This window comes from Ursus maritimus, unplaced genomic scaffold, assembly GCF_017311325.1.
Source record: "Ursus maritimus isolate PB19 unplaced genomic scaffold, ASM1731132v1 scaffold_7, whole genome shotgun sequence".
In the NCBI taxonomy this organism is placed as follows: Eukaryota; Metazoa; Chordata; class Mammalia; order Carnivora; family Ursidae; genus Ursus; species Ursus maritimus.
The window spans coordinates 17992243-18009864 of record NW_024426885.1 but is presented as its reverse complement, the minus strand read 5'-3'; the positions used below and the strand labels follow the sequence as shown (position 1 = coordinate 18009864).

At 46.3% G+C, this 17622-nt stretch overlaps 1 long non-coding RNA gene across 1 annotated transcript in view; it reads right to left on the bottom strand.

Annotated features, from left to right (window-relative positions):
* Nucleotides 1-3021: 3021 nt before the first annotated feature.
* The window catches only part of LOC103657096, a 54126-nt gene continuing 39525 nt past the window's right edge, over nucleotides 3022-17622 (bottom strand). The window contains exons 4-8 of the long non-coding RNA XR_566784.2: nucleotides 10569-10760; nucleotides 8123-8276; nucleotides 5069-5163; nucleotides 3920-3955; nucleotides 3022-3038 (exon numbers count right to left, since the gene is read on the bottom strand). This is a non-coding gene — a long non-coding RNA (uncharacterized LOC103657096). The remainder of the gene's footprint in view (nucleotides 3039-3919; nucleotides 3956-5068; nucleotides 5164-8122; nucleotides 8277-10568; nucleotides 10761-17622) is intronic.

Below are 17622 nucleotides of genomic sequence, written 5' to 3'. Positions count from 1 at the left end.
AGCTCTTGGCAACCACTGGTCTACCCGGTGTCTCCCATGGATTTGCCTATTCCGAACATTTCGCATAAATGGCATCGTATACTGTATGACCTTTGTGACTGGCTTCTTTCACTTAGCATAATGTTTTCAAGGTTCACTTCATTCCTCTTTATTGCTGAGCAATATTCCATTGTGAAAATATACCATGATTTGTTTATCCATTCATTGCTTGATGGACATTTGGATGGTTTCCACATTTTTGCTGTTATGAATAATGCTGCTATGGACATTCACGAAGTCTTCATTCCCCTTTACTCACAAATTCACAACCCCACAGCAGAAAAGCAAGAAGGCAACAAAGCAGGTATGAGAGCTAGCCTTCAAGGGGCTTCTCTCCAACCAGAAGTTGGAATATCATAACCGTAGCTGAGTCTGATAGTCGCACGAATTTTTACCGTGTAGAAGCACCATCACACATGCCTAAAAAGGCATGAGGGAGATATTATTTTTATTGTCATTTTAAAGGTGACACCATAAAAAATTAGAAAGTTTTGGTAACTTGCCAAAAGTCACCCATTTGAAAATTGAAGCCAGAATTAAGTCTGGTTTTTCTACTCCAGCTCTTCACACATGAAACAGATCTTTAATCTTCTCTTACATACTCAGTCTTGGCTTCCAGGATGTGTAGTTCAAGGAGAAAAAAGAAGAAAGAAATAAAAAAGAACTTCATTCTTATTTTCTGGAGAAAATGGCAGTTAGACCAACAAAATAGGTATTATCATTCGCATTTTAAAAATGTAGACATTCGGCCCAGAAAGATTATGTATCTTTTCTAAAGACACAGACCTAGTAAGCCACACATTGACGATTAAAAGGCAGGTATGTGATTCCCAGACATAGGCTAGGTCAGCTTGCCTTCCTGCTAACATGTAACTGAGAGCTGTAGAGGTCCCAGATGTTCAGGTGGGAGGAAGGGTAACCTTGGAGGAGGCACTGCAGGCAAGGGCAGACCAAGGTGAGGAAGATGCCATGCATTGCAGAAGAGTAAGGAACATAAAAGTCTGAAGATGTAGAGAAAAGATGGCTATGAAGAGAAGAAGAGCAGGAGATAACAGAGAGAATGCAGGCAGAGTCCTGTTGAAAGGCTGACCATGTTCTCAGCTTATCCGGTGTCCAGCAATGTTTCATCCAAACCCTTAAGTTTGATAAACAATACAAACAGATGTTCCAGGTGGAATTGTGTGGGAAAAACATCAAGCAGAGATAGTAAGTGTGGTCACAAAGCTACAGAGTCCACTGAGCTTCTGATCACCTATCCAGCCCCAACCAAAGAGCACAGACCTGGTGAGCACCACCCATGAGGGACCCTCCTGGAAGCAGGAGGGCAAAGCTCCCCATGGGGAGAAGGAGGCTTGGCAGGCCAGGAGAGCACAGGTCTCCTCTGAAGTGGAGATTCTGGTGCAAAGTGCTTCTCACCTGGGTCTAGGGATCGTGGGATGGACAGAAGGTGCATGAAAGTACCAGAAGTCTGGAACTAGCCAGGTGTCTCAAGGCTCCTGGATCTTGACCCATTGCACCAAGATCATGCCAACTGCATTTGGTTTCCTGGGGCCCATTACTTGCAGAATTCAGTACACACCAGGAAAACCACTGCCAGAAAAAGTTGGTTAGAAAACTCCCTAACAGTATGAAGCAGTCCCAAGCTAGTACCAGGTCCCTTCCATCTCTGAGATATCTACAAGATTCAATCATGGAAAATGAAAGGGTATCTTTAGGTCAGCTCCCACTTTTCAGAGTACCAGAGAGTATTGGGCATCAGAATGCAAAACAAGGCAAGCACCTATCAGTGGGTTCAACTTGTGAGAAGAAACTATATCTATTGGCACCTACCACGGGCCAGGTCCTGGAAAAGCCTGTGTACACCCACTTCAGAGAATGAAATAGTAGAGCTCAGAGAGGTTAACTAAAATGCTTGAGGTCACACAGTTAACATGTGGTGCAGCTGGGACTTAAGCCTAAGGCCATCTGACTCCACAACCCACGATCTTTCTGTGATTTCATGTTAGCGCTCATAACAGAGCTCTTAGGGGGCGCCTGGGTGGCTCAGTGGGCTGAGCGTCCAATTCTCGGTTTCAGCTCAGGTCTTGATCTCAGGGGTCCTGAGATCCAGCCCCGTGTCATGTTGGGGTGTTCAGTGGGGAGCCTGCTTGAGATTCTCTCCCCCTGTCCCTCCCCTCACTCACCAATATATGCGTGTACACACTCCCTCTCTCTCGCAAATAAATAAATATGTCTTTAAAAACAGAGAGTTCTTAGATTCATTTCCTTTCTGTCTCTCACAAGCTGCCACTTATTCCCATTCTCCCTTCAGTGATTTTTCCAGCATTCGCAAAGTCATGTGTGTGTTGACATTGAACATATGTGCATCTACATACATATCCACATGTACCTGTGAGAATACATAACTGTGCACATATTCACGCGTGTGCTTCCTTGCTTTTAGCTATCTCTGTTCTGCTGCCTTCAGAGAAGGGTGCAAGCAGCGTTAGTTTTTTTTTTTTTATTAATAATGATTTTTTATTATATTATGTTAGTCACCATACAGTACATCCCCGGTTTTCGATGTAAGGCTCGATGATTCATTAGTTGTGTATAACACCCAGTGCACCATGCAATATGTGCCCTCCTTACTACCCATCACCGGTCTATCCCATTCCCCCACCCCCCTCCCCTCTGTAGCCCTCAGTTTGTTTCTCATAGTCCATAGTCTCTCATGTTTCATTCCCCCTTCTGATTACCCCCCCTTTCTTTATCCCTTTCTTCCCCTACTGATCATTCTAGTTCTTATGTTCCATAGATGAGAGAAATCATATGATAGTTGTCTTTCTCTGCTTGACTTATTTCACTAAGCATTATCTCCTCCAGTGCCGTCCATGTTGTAGCAAATGTTGAGAACTCATTCTTTCTGATTGCTGAGTAATATTCCATTGTATATATGGACCACAACTTCTTAATCCAGTCATCTGTTGCAGGGCATCTCGGCTCCTTCCACGATTTAGCTATTGTGGACATTGAAGCAGCGTTAGTTTTAATTTCCTCAAGGCTATATCCAAGTTTGACCTTAAATAGTTGGTTGACGGACAGCCTTCCTATTTATGTCAGCTCTCGAGTAGAGAAATTGGTTCCTGTGACCAGGGAAATTTTCCTACTGTAGCCATCTTCTGAACACCTGGTCCTGGGACGGGTCTTTCATCCCAGAGAAGATTTGTAGAAACTTCCATTAACGGAGGTGCCCAGTGATGCATACCACTGATGTTTGTGTCATGGCCAAATAAACACCCTCTTTGATTTGGGCTCAATCTGCACTACTTCAGGAAAGAACACACACAGAGACACACACACATGTCAACTGAGTTGGGAAGACTGTCCAATATACTACAAATCCAAAAGCATCTTAGCACCAGGCACGTAACATAAATGAGAAAACTAGGTTAGGCATAATTACTAGGGAGTGGTGGGGGCTGAGGTCAAATGGAGGGCACATATCCCATCGAAGGGCATCTACCATCTCCAGCCAAATATTGCATGAGAAAATGTAGGCTGTGTTGTCAGATCTCTTTATCTGCAAGAGAGGCTGGAAATATGGACTTTAATGTGCAATCTCCAATTTTTTTTAAAATTGGGCAACTGCTCAGGCCAAAAAATCCCCACAGATTCTCAAGATAAATTCAGCCAATGGGCTGTCAGTGTTTTCCCCATAATGTAGACAAAATACACATGCACATACATTTACTTACTAACACTTTCACGGTGACCAAAGTGTTTAAATAGACTGTGACAGCCAATCCTCCAAGTGGCTTGTGGGTTTCTCTCTCTTACTTCCCTAGAGTAATTAAAGTGTGATCAGAGGACCCCTGATCAGAAGTCTCCAGATACTTACCCAGCACACAGCTCTCCAGACACCACCCCGGAAGCCCTAGGGAGAGAAACCAGGAATTGCCCCATGTTCGTGCCTCATTGTGAGTAGTAGCAGGATTCCAGTCAGTCGAAGTCCCACACAAACCCACACGTATTTCTGTCGATGTTTTTTGTTTTTTTTTTTTTAATGACTCATCAGTGTCTCTAAGGCCACTCAATATCCTAAGCTTGTTTGTGGCCAGGGACCCACATAATCACAGTCCCTGGCATGGAGCCTAGTACTTGGTGGATACTCAGCGAATCCTGAATAGGTGGAGACAACATGTGGGCGTGGGCAAGGCTGAACGGAGGCAGAACACCCCGTGCACACGCCTATTGTCATGCCTAATGAGAACATTCCACGCTCTCCTCCAAGGATGCCTCTTTGAACCACTACCACACACTGTCCCTGATAAGCTCGGACTGTTCTGTCACTCTCCTTCATTATTGTCTTTGCCATGATTTAACGCACAGTCCCTTGTCCAGGTGCACAAGCTGGTCTTCCTGGCCAGGCCATGAGCTCCCTGGTGATGGGAACAATATTCCTCGGGTCCCCGGTAGCTTCCACGCCAAGGGGGTGGAGGCAAGCAATGCATGTCATGCCAGCATAGAGTTGCACTGCTCAGCTTCCCCTTCGAGAGAACCTGCTGCAGTAGCATAGATGATGAACATCCTCTAGGTGCTGCCATTTTGGACCCACTACAAGCTTCAGCCAAGGCCGCATTTCCGTGGGCTGCTCCGGTCAATGGCTGGGCATGACAGCGGACTAGAGCCAGTCCTTTTCTGCCCCTGTGACATTGCTCCATCAGCCCAGCCGTGACGTTCTCTGAGCTGCACTGTGGTCTGAGGCTCTTCCTTCCTCCCCTCTCTCCCTTCACAGGGCTCAGACTGGCATCACAGTCCAAGGCCTACCTACTTCTCTGCTCTCTCCTTCTGTATCCTTCGAAAGCATTTCCCCCCAATAAATTTCCTGCATGCCTGCCTTTTGGAGAACCCCCAACTGTCGAACAATTCAAGAGCCTGAACTCCACCAATAGCCAGGGACTTCCATGCTCCCTTTCTTGCACATAATAAAAAAAAAAATCCATTGGCCTCCCAGTTTACATTCAAAGACATGGTGTGAAATTCTTACCTTAGAACCAATGAAAGAAATTCTGCCCTGAACGAAGACGTTCTTTTCTGTGAAGCCATGAGTTGCAGTGGAACGAATCGGGGCCCCTAGGAGACCTAGGTAGACGTACGTGGCATTGTGACCTTGAGCAAAGCCCTCTCCTTCAGGAGTGCCTCGTTTCCTTAATAAGGCTAATAAGATCTTCCTGAGGTTGAAAGACATTTCTAGGCCCCAGATGGAGATGTTCCTGCCCAGGGTACCACGTCAGCAAACCAAATCAATAATGCTCCTTTCCCTGTAAATGCTCCGCTCCACCAGAAACATAGTATATCCACTCAGCCAGTCCCCAAGTGTGAAGTTAACTCTGGGCTCAACACTTACTTTCTCGTTCCTTATTCATTTTCTATTTGTCTCCACCTTATACGCTATTCTTTTTTTTTTTTTTTAAAGATTTTTTTTTTTATTTATTTATTCGATAGAGATAGAGACAGCCAGCGAGAGAGGGAACACAAGCAGGGGGAGTGGGAGAGGAAGAAGCAGGCTCATAGCGGAGGAGCCTGATGTGGGGCTCGATCCCATAACGCCGGGATCACGCCCTGAGCCGAAGGCAGACGCTTAACCGCTGTGCCACCCAGGCGCCCCCTATACGCTATTCTTTATCCTTTCACCCCCTGTGCCGTGCTCTGGCCCCTTGGAAACAGAGACTGCCCGCTCCATGAAATGTTAAACAAATGTTTGTATCAATGGAACTGTCTCACTTAATCATTGTTAACACTTACCTCCCTGGATTTATACATTTAAAAAACATGTCTTGAGCACCCTAAAACAAAATTGACAAACTTTTACTGTAAAGAGCTAAATAGTAAATATTTTAGGTTTTGTGGGCTTTATGGTGTCTGTCACAGCTACTCAACTGCCACGGAGGTGAAAGCTGCCATAGATAACATGTAAAAGCAGTGTGATTGTGTTTCAATAAAACTTTATTTAAATACAAACTTTTAGGGGGCTGCCTTGGGTCCAAGGGCTGTAATTTGCTGACCCTTGCCCTAGAGTCACAGAATCTCATGGTTGGAAAAGATAATAAACATTGTGAGGTTCAGGGTACCAACAACCTTCCTCCTACATTCCTGGCAGAGCTGACCAATCAGGAAGCATCTTCCTACAGCACTCACCAGTGGCCTCAGAATCCTTCTTAACACAGGGCTGTAGATCAAGCTGAGCTGGCATGTATAGTGATGTCTATCAGTTCCTCCTGATCTTGTTCAGTCCCCACAACTCCCAAATGAGGAAACTGAGGCCAGCGATTCAATGACATTACATATAAAAGTATTCTAAAATGTGTACCACGCTTCTTCAATGCAAAATGCACGTATATGGGGCTAAAAACCAGCCGTTTAAAATAATATTTAAGTAATAATAAGTTAAACCATTGCATACAAAACGATCATGATTTTCCATAGCAGGAATTTTCTATTGCCCTGTTCCTACCTCATAGAAAGTAGGGATTCACCACCACCTTAGTTTGTACAGATAAACATCTGTTGTTTTTTCCCCTGGCAGAAAATGGGCTGGGCTCCCTGGCCTGGGCTGGAACCAGGAGACTGGTCTGCCTCTTTCCCCTGCTGGACCACACAGGTGCTGGAACAGGGTTGCAAGCTGTCTTAGATTCCCTCCAAGCAAGAGTCTGTTTAAAGCAGAGCCCACCTGGCACCTGCCCCTAAGAAGCCAAGTTCCCTTACATGCATTGGTAGGTAAACTCGACATTTGGGATCAACCACCCTTTTTGGAATCTGATGATAGTCATGGACCTTCTCCAAAGGAAAGGTACATGTACTGTGGTCACCCCAATTTTCCTAGTCTCCAGGATCACCTCTTTATTTATATCCATATAATAGCCCCGAACTAGTTAATAACATAAATATTTCCATAGAATGCAAATAGTTCTCTGTATTATTAAGTAGAACATTTACAAGCTTGGGTTGGACCACGTGCCTTAGGATGACTTTGCCTGTTTAGGGCCTCCCTGGGGATCCCAAGTGGCTGCCAACCTCTCGGCTGCCTGACAGGAAGTGCCCAGGGAGCCCTCCCAGAGCAGGTGGATGCCGCCCTAGAACAGATTTCAGCTTCTAATCTAGACTGCAGAATGTGCTGGTGCTCTCCAGGGCCCCTCTACACGCAGGCGCAAACGTGTCCACTATTTCATAATCCCGGAGGAGAGCCCCGCATTGGATAAGCCATCTGGGGGCCACTGGCTCCTGGAGAAAAGACTCCAGGGAAAGTCGGGGCCTGAGGTTCAAGGCTTCAGGGCACGGAGTCACCTGGCCCAGCTGTCACTGCCACACCTGTGCACTCCACAGTTTCACGCTCCCAGCTGTGCCAGCCAGCCCGGCCAATTCACTACCAGGAAGTGAAGGAAAAAGAAGGTTCTAGGGGTGCCTGGGTGGCACAGCGGTTAAGCGTCTGCCTTCGGCTCAGGGTGTGATCCCGGCGTTATGGGATCGAGCCCCACATCAGGCTCCTCCACTATGAGCCTGCTTCTTCCTCTCCCACTCCCCCTGCTTGTGTTCCCTCTCTCGCTGGCTGTCTCTATCTCTGTCGAATAAATAAATAAAATCTTTAAAAAAAAAAAAAAAGAAGGTTCTAGGGAGCAATGCGTTGGGGGTGGGAGGATCCTCAGTAGGACCTCCTGGCACTGTGACCTCTCATAGAAAAGACATGCATCTCTCTTTATAAATGGAGCCTTTGCTGACCTCTACGTAAACAGCAGCAACTCCCTCTCCACCTAGAAGAATGCCTAGCCCAAAAATACTTCAGTAAATACATCTAAGAAATAAATAAAGGAATTACCAGTAGCCATGTCTTTGGAGCCTGGCTTAGGCTCCACTTCCTCTGGGAACCTCCCCTAACTACTCTGAGGATCACGCCATTTTCCTTGTGGACACTCATTCATTTTTTTCAATAAGTTCGTTGTATTGAAAGCCTATGACCCAGATCCTATACTGGGCCCTGGATTTACAGGAGAGACTAAGGAAAGTCCTTGCCTTCAAACAGTTCACCATGTCTTTTAGTACGTACAAAGAATTCCGTTTGGGTTTCCAGTTGCTTCCTGATAGCTTTTTCTCCCCAAGGAGCAGGAGGATGCTGAAGAAGGGAGAAGGCTGGCCTTGCTGGGCACAAGCACGTTCCCAGTCCCATGATAGGTGCTCTTCTGCAACCAGGTGGCCTGACCCTGGAAAGAGGATCATCAATGGGCAGATGACGGGAGAGGAACAGAGAAAGGCCTTTCAGAGCACAGGAGTCCAAACCCAGAGGTTGAAGGGGAGCAGATGGCCATTTCCCATTGGAAATATAAAAGGAGGCTCAGAAGGGATATAGGAAAAGATCACCAGGCCTGGAGAAAAGAAGCCAGGTTACACGCTGAACCCATGTGACCTTGGGCAGACCACTCTTCTCTTGACATTTTCACGTCAGTAAAGGCAAGTGGTGGCCCAAACAACCTCCAAATCTCTTTATGTGTGAACATCGATTATCCGTTCCAACCCACACAGTGTCTTCCTCCTTTACTTCCTGTGGACTCTGTTCTAATGCCTCCTTATAGAAAAATGACTTAATGATGTTTTCATAAATGTGATCTTTGTATAAGGGAGGGTCCATTAAACCTGAACTTCTACTTCTTAAGGAAAATGAGTTTGGAGAATGAAGGAGAATTAAAGAACTCAGTGGCTTCTCTGTTCTACTCTCTCCAACTAGCCCAGAGCTCGCTCTCTCGCACTCCACCTTCTCCTCTGGCATCTCTCCATCCTGGAGCTCAGCCAAGGGCTGTTCTGGTTCTCCTCTTGCGCAACTGACTCATCTGACTGGCTGTGAGACCAAGGCCCAATAGGCTCCTGCGCTCACCAAGAGGCCTTGGCTTCTGGCCTTCTGGCCTCCCATTGGGCAGAAGCCAACAAGGCTATGGTCTCAGGTGACTTTTTCTTCATTGCACTGGTCCCCACAGCTGAAGAAGATGGGTTGAGCCATGTAAGTGAAGACACGAGCTGAAGACACTCATTAAGCAATTGATTCTCATCCTGCTGCTGCAAGTGGACAAGCAGAGGTCAAGGTTCCTGCCCCCACCCTAACCATTGACCAATTACATACCAAGGAGAACTGCGTGACAAGTACCCCGGGGCCTTTTGGAACCACAGCTGGATCAATTTCTTTCAAAGGCTCATTGGGCAACCATACTGTTCTCTCCCCTCTTTGTCTGCCTGGCCATGGGGCTCCCTGCTGATGCCCCACCTGCTCCAACAGGTGAGAACACCAGCCTCGTCCAGGTCTGCATACTGTGAGCATAGGGCAACTCATTAACCGCATTCCATTTGCAATCACGAGATGATCTGAACAGTATCAAAGCCTCCTCGCTAATCATTTCCAGGTCTTTCAAAATACAGCCTCTCTTTCAAAAGGGTAATCTTACCACTGGGCTGAGATAAGGTATTGGTTAATAAGAATTAAGTGATGGATGATGGGCACCTGAAAATACTCCATAAATAAAACAGTATGACAGTATCATGCCGACTATTCCGCTTGGCATTTTAAGAAACAAGCATCATTTCACATTTGTGGGTCCTATAAAGATGTCTAAATCAATAGTCTCAGAAATTCTTACATGTTCTGTAATCAAGAAATCAGAGTTAAAATCAGACAATCAAACCACTAACATCGAGTGTCTACCACTCACAAAACAGTGTTATGTTGATACACAGAAATATAAAGCTCAGACCTTGACTTGTGGCTGTGAGTTGGTACTGAAGAGGGTTTAGGAACAGCAAAGTTACAAACCTACAGAAAAATGATATAGGGAGGGGGCACCTGGTGGCTCAGTCGGTTAAGTGTCTGGCTCTTGATTTTGGCTCAGGTCATGATCTCTGGGTCGTGAGATCAAGCCTGACGTCAGGCTCCATGCTCAGTGCTCAGTGTGGAGTCTGCTTGAGATTCTCTCCTTCTCCCTCTGCCCCGCCCCTCCCTCATGTTCTTTCTCTCTCTCTCTCTCAAATAAATAAATAAATAAATAAAATCTTTAAAAAAATGATTGAGTGAAAGGAGCCAGGTGTTATGAACTCACACTGAAATGAACATCGGAAACAGTCCCTTGGTTGGATTAGGCATATTATTGTCAAAACAGATCCACCAAGTTCTTTTTTTTTTTTTTTAAGATTTTATTTATTTATTCAACAGAGATAGAGACAGCCAGCGAGAGAGGGAACACAAGCAGGGGGAGTGGGAGAGGAAGAAGCAGGCTCATAGCGGAGGAGCCTGATGTGGGGCTCGATCCCATAATGCCGGGATCACGCCCTGAGCCGAAGGCAGACGCTTAACCGCTGTGCCACCCAGGCACCCCAGATCCACCAAGTTCTGATGTGAGAGTTGGTAATTTTACACAGAGCAAAGATGAAGGACAGATATGAATAATGCTGGATTTCATAGGCATCTCAAATCGGTTAAAAAGGCATTCAGCTGCAAGTAACAGAAAACTCACCAATAGTGGCTTAAACCAGTGTGGGACGTATTTTTCCTGAGTAGGAATTCCAAAGGTAGACCGCTCAGAGCTGGAGAAGTTGTTATGAAAATCATCAACAGCTTCTACTATTTCCCTGCTATACTGCCCTTTGCAGATTTTGTCCTCATGTTTTCAAAATGGTTGCTGCACCCCAGACATCATATTCCCATTCTAAAAAGAAAAAAGAGGGAAGTATAAATGGCAGAAATCTTCTTCTTTCTTAAGTCTTCTCTTTTTAAATTAATCATTTTTCATTCAGGAAGAGAAGCCTTCCTTGGATATCTGCCTTCATTTCATTGACCAGAACAATTCATATGGCCACCCTTAGCTGCAAGGGAATCTGGGTATTTTTCACTTTCCAGGCTTCACAGCAGAATAACACAATGGAGAGGGTAGTTTAAATAGGTTTTACTGAACCAATAATATATGAACTATACTTGACTTTAAATAGTCATATTATAAGAGACGATGTCCCTGACCTCACTGAATATACAACATGCCCCATTTTTATCTTTTTAAGAATAGGCTTTTAAATGTAATTATGCTTTTAAGAATATGTTTTTAATGAGTAATTAGGTACACACTTTATAGTGATTATCCCCGAATGATGAAATTATAGATTTTTAAAAATTTATTTTCTGTGCTTTTATTTCATTTTATTTTTGAATTTTCTGTAACAAAAGAATATTATCTTGCAATCAGGAAACAAAAAAGTTTTCTTAAAGAACATTCATGATTGTTTATGATATGCTGTCAAATGAAAAAGCAGTATATGATCTGTTCCCAATTTTTATAAATACACACGTACAAGAGAAATGTGATATAAATATGAGAGAAGCAAAAGCCTGGAGAGTTGCCTCTGAGTGTTGGAAATATAGCTTGTTTTCATTTTTTTCCTTCTGTTTTTGGGTATTTTCCAAATCAATCCCAGTAAGAAATCTTCGGAACACACAGCAACCACGGTCAGGCACTTCTCCACCTGCACCTGGAGGAGTGGCTCCCTTGGGTATACACTGACGCACTGAACAATAGGCTTTGAGCATGAAAATTGCAGCCAAAAAAAAAGAAAAAAAAAAAAAAGAACAAGACATTCTCCTGAGGAACAGGCCTTTTTTGTTAGGTCCAAAAAGGATACAGGAAAATGCCTCCCTCTGTCCCTATTTCCCTTCTCCTAAAGCACTTTCTGCTGAGAAACATTAAACCCCCTTAACATTCTTCAGGGGATTCTCAAGTCCGAGGCTCAGAGACCCACAGAGGGGTATTTGTTCCTTCTTGGTGAGTCAGCTGGGAAACATGGCTCGTTGTTTTCTAGCAAATATGGCCACAGGAAGGGCCCTTTCATGGCCTCTTTTCTTCCCAGGAGCTTGGACAAGCTGGGAACAGAAAGATGGCCCATTGGTCCTCTGCCTTTCAGGTGGCCCAGTCCACATACAACCCTACAACCCATTCTCTTCCCTTGTGGGTTTTTTTTTCTTTCTTTTTTCTAGTAAACACTCTGCTTTCTCCCAGAAAGCAAGAAGCCATCTAGAAGTCTCCTGAGTGTGCAGAGCAAGAGGCCATAATCCCAGAGGCTTGGGAAATTAATAATCTGGTAAAAGGGTTCTCCTACTGGATCAACCTCAAAGACAGACAGCCCATTTCTTAGGCATTCACTCATTCACCCATTCATCTACTTGGCAAGAGTGTCTAGCCTGAGGATATAGTGAGAACAAGACAGATTAAACATGGCCTTCACGGAGCTCGTATTTGGGGGACAGGGGGAGGGTAGACAGAAATTAAGAAAAAAGGAAACACATCAATACAGACTTTCAGAAAGTGGGCACACGCTATAAAGAGTATGAAGCCGAGTAAGGTTCTGGAGAGTCACAAAGAAAGAGGGTGGGTAGTGACGAAAGGGTCTTTCAGGAGGTGACGTTGGAATTGAATTTGGGAGGAGACTGGAATGACAGGAAGGGAGGAGCCACGAGAAGCTCAGGCGTGGGCAGGGAGGCAGCGGTGGAGGACGAGAGCAGCCGAAGCAGGGGCTCTCGGAGGCTGCAGGGAGGAGGACAGGTGCCCGTTGTCAGGCTACTGGTGAGCAGGACCGAAGGGTTGCGAGCCGCCCGGTCATCAGCAATTACGGTCCAGTCCTGCTGGATGGGAACACAGAGGCTTTGATGAAAAGTGTCTTATTTTCTAGGAACTTCCAGTCTAGGACCAGAATCAGAAACAATAACGAACACAATTATGGAAGAAATCAGGGCTAAGTCGTGTGGTGCTGATTGTACACAAAGGTGTTGGGGGAAGGCGAGGTCCGTGGGGCAGAAGCGGTCAGGGGCTTCCGTGGGGAAGGAAAGGGCCAGACCTCGTAGAGGGGAAGGGTTGCGCCAGGATGGCTGAGCTCTCCCCGCACACGCTCACTCCTCCCACTGCAAACATCTCGAACCTCTGTCTGTCCCACACACCTTGGTCTCAAAAAACCTCAAACTAGCCTTCCAGGCAGATGCCTCCGGATAATCAGAGGCAGCACAGGAGGAGAAATCTCAGCCCGAGCCAGACACCATGGGTCAGGGAAATTGGCAGGAGGAAATGCCTCCCAAACAGAGAGGCCTAAAGGCCAGTTCAGAGAGACCTGAGAGGAACTGCCAAAGGTGGTGTTTCTGGCCACAAGAACAGCGGGGGCAAAGGGCTGGAGGCGGAGAGCGTGGGGCAAGAGACTCCATGTGGCCAGAGTTATAAAGGGCAGGAGAGATTATCATGGCGGGTGGTGGGAGCCGTGAGGAGAACTTGGGTTTAGGGGAAGGCTAGAGGCTCTCACAGGAACCCAAGGGGCTGCACAAGGGTGGGATCCAGGGGAACGAAGATGGGTGGGTGGCTTGGAGGCAGTTAGGATATGCAATTGCTCAAAACTGGTGATCTGAGAAGGGGTTAGAGAAGGGAGCCAAGAAGAGAGTCCTGCTTCCTCACATGAGTGCCCAGTTCCCCTCCTGACGCGGGAGAGATGAACCTGACAAGCTCAGCTGAGCGGTGCATTCAGACCCCAAATGCCCACAGGAAGCAGTCGATGCCTGAAGCTTTGCCAGAAGACGTCCGCGTCTTCCCCGAGAACTTGACGTACCAGACTGCAGCTGTCCCGCATTTCTGCCTTGGGGCTCAGACAAGCTGCCCACACAGGCTTCTCCACCCAGAGCCTCTCTCTTGTAATGGCGTGGGACCGTAGCCCAACCTCTGAAGAGCACTTGACATTCTCCTTTGTTGGCGGCCCGTCTTTGCAGAGGATAATCCGAAGGCTCAGAGAGGCTGGGAATGTTATTCAAGGTCGCACAGCAAGTTGGAGGTGACCAGAGAGTTAGAGCCGAATAGTCCCTATGTATTAGACCCCTCAATGCTCAGTCCCTGAACAAATCCAGCATCTTAAGTTAGGCCGCTGCCCACCGTAGCATATTTAAACACCCTCTGAGTGCCGTGTCGGCCCCTTCCCGGTTAGAGGCAAACGTCAGGGCTTGGCCTGGACTGATAGAGGGCTGGCCAGGGGTCCACCACATCTGTGTGTACCCCAGTTCCTCCTGACGCTATGTCTCCCTTCCCCGACTAGCTTTTAGTAACTAAAAGAAGGTAGAGTGGGGCGTGTTCAGATTCTGAAACACAACATTTGAAGAGCATCTCACTCCTGACTGGAGCTGTGAGGTCAAGTGCCACCTCTGATTCTCAGCATTCACCTGTGCACCTACTGTGTGCAGACACTTGAGCTCCTACTGTGTGCAGACACTGCCATCTGCACCGTGCACCTGTTACCTATACATAGTTCTGCTGAGGCCTCTGCTAAGCACTCTAGGCGGAACAGGAAAAAAAGATTTTTAAAGTTTATCTTCTCTTGAACTCTAGGCTCCCCTTGGCTGGCATCCTCATGAGGGGCATTCAGATTCAAGGAGTTGAATTGCTATGCAAAAGTGAGAGAAATCTGGAGATCTGTGGGCAGGAAACAGGGTGGGGGAGGGGAAATGGGAGTCTCAGAGGTTGGAAGGGCCCAAGATGGGAAACCCCTAGGGGCTGGGCGTGGAAGACAGTGAATAGGATGAGCTGGACAATATAGGCCCCCCCAACCCCCACATCTCCATTCATTCATTCATTTGTTCGTTCATTCATCCAACAATTACTTACGAAACACCTTCTAAAATGTTCTGGATGCTGGGTATAATGATAAGCGAAAAAAGTCAGTCAGGAAGACAAATACTATACAATTTCACTCATATGTGGAATTTAAGAAATAAAACAAGTAAACAAACAAAGGAAAAAAGAGGCAAAAAAAAAAAAAAAAACCCCACTCTTAAATCCAGAGAAGAAACTGATTGTGACCAGAGGGGAGGCGGGTGGGATGAGATAGGTAAAGGCGGTTAAGAGCACACTTACCATGATGAGCACTGAGAAAGAGAGAGGATTGTTGAATCATTATATCATAACACCTGAAACTAATATAACACTATGTTAATCGCACTTGAAGAAAAATTTAATTAATTTTTAAAAATAAAGTGTTCTGTGTGGTGGGACTATAATAGCAAAGTTAACAAAGTTTGTTCACGTGCAGCTGATCCTGGGGTGGGGGAGAGGGTCAGGTAAGAAGGACATCGATGTCAGTAGTGACATGCACTCGGGAGAACACCCACGTGTGGGAAGGAGACACGTGGAGCGAGTGGCGTGTGAGAGGGGATCAGGCGTGGTGTTGGGGAGGCTAGGAAAGGCTCCAAGGAGGGGGTGAGTCTTCATCAAAGACAAGGAAAATGAGGGAGCTGGGGCTACAGATTCCTGGGACAAGAGCAATGACCCAGTCAATCTCCAAGTCTGAGGAGCACCGCCCCCCACTACCTCCGGAGCAGGCTTCCCAGAACACAGCTCCACCCATGTCTCTCCTGAAAAAAAGGAAAACCAAAACCAAAACCAACCAACCAACCGGCCAACAAAACACTCTCCCCATTCTTCCTCAATTCAATAAGAATTTTTATGCTGGGAAGATCCATCCACCCAAGGGGCTCCAAACCCCATTTAAGGATAACTTCCCTGTCTCCCCATGCATGAGTAGTTTTCTATTGGCAGAGTCTGTGGACCGAGGAGTAGCGGCTGTGACTTCAGTTAACACTTTTCAACGAACAGCATGTTTTCTTCATCAGTACAGCATCACCAAGTGCTTCCCAAATAGCACCGACTGGGAGCTGCCCCGTGATTCATGAACGTAGACTCATTGACCTGCAGGAACCTCATAGGCCCCAGCGCTGGTAGCCTACAGAAATCGCTGATGAAAGTCCGAATGAGCAGCAAATGGAAGCCAAAGGAAGATTAGATGAATTTTCCAAGGCCACACCATGAGAGGTGAGACAGAGACTTGTGAGACAATGATCTTCTGATCATCAGTAATATCACTCTTTCCTGCAGAAGCTACTCAAGGCTTGCACATCAGGCCAGACCCACCACCGCAGACTTATACGATATAACCTCTCGACAAGCACCAATATGCCTGATAAAATAGATCACTCACACCATAACCCCCGCTGTAGAGAGAAAAATGGCCTCCAAAAAAGTCTGTGTCTTAATCCCCAAGACTTGTGAATATGGTAGTGGCGAAAGGAGCTTGCATGTATGAAGAAGTTAATCATATGATTAGGGAGGTAGTTTGCCCTGAGTTATCCAGGTGGGCCCAATGTAATCATATAAAGGTCATAAGAGGGAGAGAAGTGATAGGAGAGTCATGACAATGAAGCAGAGATCAGAGTGATGCAGCGCTATGAGCAGGGCTGCAGACAGCCTTCGGAATCTGGAAAAGGCAGAGGCAAGAGCTTCCAGAATGAACAGCAGCCCTGCTGGCTGATGCCCCACGGAGCCTGGTTTTGGATTTCTAACCTCCAGATTTCTGCCCACCAAGTTGGTGGTAACTGTTAGAGCAGCGACACGAGACTAATGTACCCTTGCACCTCTGTGATGGTTTGCTCCAAATTTTATACTGTGTCCGTGTGCATTGATAGAGGAAAGGAAAAGAAAAACTCATCAAAATATGAATAGTGATTAGCTCGGAGTGTGGAATTACTGGTGGTTGTATTTTATGTATTTGCAACATTTTTATAATACACATGCATTGTTTTTATTATCAGAACAGTAAAAAGACTTCAGGGGCACCTGGGTGGCTCAGGCGATGAAGCGTCTGACTCTTGGTTTCTGCTCAGGTCATGATCACGGGGTAGTGAGATCGAGACCCGTGTTGGGCTCCACACTTAGCGGGGAGTCTGCTTGAGATTCTCTCTCTCTCCCTTTCCCACTGTCCCTCCCCCCATTCTCTAAGTAAAAGAAAAAAAAAAAGACTTAAAAAAATCTTACCCATTCTTGAAAACCCATCTAGAGTGCCAGATGAGCAAAGCGTTTTGTTATCCCTGACCAGAACAAGAGTGATTTCCCCGCGCCATTTCTCCTCTCTGTGCTTATCTTACACTGCCTTGTATTGAAGTTGTTTATTTACCTGTTCAACATTCCACCTTTATGGAGAGGGCTCCAGAAGTGTGCTGTGTTTACCTTGAAAGCACACAGTACATATTTGCTGAATAAAATTGCATTGGCTGGTACGTTGTGCTAGTACGTTCAAACACTCTAAGGAGACTGCCTCTCCCAACGCAGCTGTCACTGCTCTGGTCCAACCCGAAATGCCAGCAAAGCTCTAGCTTCCCCGGAACCAAGTAAAGACACGCCAGCACCCAAACAGGCTCCGAAAGATTCTTCTCAATAGCTCCTGGTTGAGGAAATTCCATCCACCCTGCTGACTCTCACTTTCCTGGACTAATTTTTCCAGCCCTATGGGGCTCTGAGAAATGAAGGAACTGGCCTGGGAGGACACCCAGGCAGTGGGTGTGGAGCCAGGTTCCCACCCAGCCCCTCCCCCCACACTCTAAAATTATTTCCAGTAATCCGGGATGTTGGGCCCTCAGGCTGAGATTGAACAACCCGCATTATCTGAGTCCCTACTTTGCACGGACTCCTGCTCTGAGTCTCTGTCACAGGAACCAACAGCAGGAAT